We start from the raw sequence: 1,288 nt of genomic DNA, 5'->3' as shown, positions 1-1,288 counted from the left end.
ATATATAGTGATAAGACTCACATAGTCCCTAGAAACAGTGTCATCAAGATAAGAGTAAAATCTCCCCTTTGAGCTCTTCATCTGTCCTCAATAAATCAGAGAAATGATTCCCAGATGAGTGAAGAGTGTCAGGACCTTTCATTCTAGGGATAGGGTCACTCTAAACCCTACTGCACCTTAACTCAGCAGAAGTTTTGTGTACTGGGGAACCTGGTCTTGTGCGTTACCTACTTTGTATGAAAAGCAAAATGAACTCTCATGAGGACTTCTGAATCTTCCATCATAGACTGATACCTCTTGAGTCCTAAAACTTAAGTAAACCATCAGAGTCAGCACTTGGTGAGGAAATGCAAATGTCTTCTGGATCCACCCAACCTTGGATTGAAAAGTCGAAGCTGTGCCTGTGTACTCACTGGTGTGCAGCCATGAACAGCCTTTCTTGCTCATTCCTGCTGCTGATTGTCCCTGCATTTGAGTGCCAAGGCTTCCTAAGGGATGAATTTTTTAATCCTCACATGTTCCAACCTTACCTTCTTCTTTTTTTTCTCCACAGATGTCCTGTCCCAGGTTACTCTGAAAGAGTCTGGCCCTGGGATATTGCAGCCCTCTCAGACCCTCAGTCTGACTTGCACTTTCTCTGGGTTTTCACTGAGCACTTCTGGTGGAGATGTTGCTGGATCCATCAGACTTCAGTAAACAGTCTGGAGTGGCTGGCAAACATTTGGTGGGATCATGGTAAGTACTACAACCCATCCCTGAAGAACCGGCTCAAAGTCTCCAAAGACACCTCCAACAATCAAGCATTCCTCCAGATCAGCAATGTGGACACTGCAGATACTGCAACCTACTACTGTGCTCGGGTCACACATTGACACAGCCCCAGTTTTCAGCTGTACAGTACTTCAGGCTGGTTCTCTGCTCTGTTCCTATTATATTATATGAGGTAATGGCCACATTTTTCCTGATGGCCCCTGTGGTTTCCTGTTTGTTCTTAGGTTAAGATCTTTTTTATTCCTGTTATTCATCCTAGATGTTCATAAATGTTTCTGTTGTTTTTTGTTTGATAAAGCTGCAAGGTGTTTGGTGCCTATACCAAGTAGTTTAGAGCTATGTTTCTTTTCAGTCTTAGGCTTCAAATTCCAACAAGCAGATATTCCCAATTATTGAAATGTTCACCTTCATTAAACGGTTGAATGTAAAGATGGGAATTACAGGAAAACTATGTTCTAATTAAATCATTAATTAAAGTGTGTGCATAGATACTTCCAAATAATTCAGGGTTTTCTGA

The 1,288-nt window shown here is 41.8% G+C and overlaps 1 gene segment (V, D, J or C); it reads left to right on the top strand.

Moving 5' to 3' along the window:
- The first annotated feature begins 425 nt into the window (after nucleotides 1-425).
- On the top strand, nucleotides 426-872 carry LOC308418429 (Ig heavy chain V region 3-6-like). The segment is given in 1 exon: nucleotides 426-872.
- Nucleotides 873-1,288: the final 416 nt, after the last annotated feature.

This window comes from Micromys minutus, assembly GCF_963924665.1.
Source record: "Micromys minutus genome assembly, chromosome: 1".
In the NCBI taxonomy this organism is placed as follows: Eukaryota; Metazoa; Chordata; class Mammalia; order Rodentia; family Muridae; genus Micromys; species Micromys minutus.
Note: the sequence above shows the minus strand (reverse complement) of the source record. Positions and strands in the feature narration are given on the sequence as shown.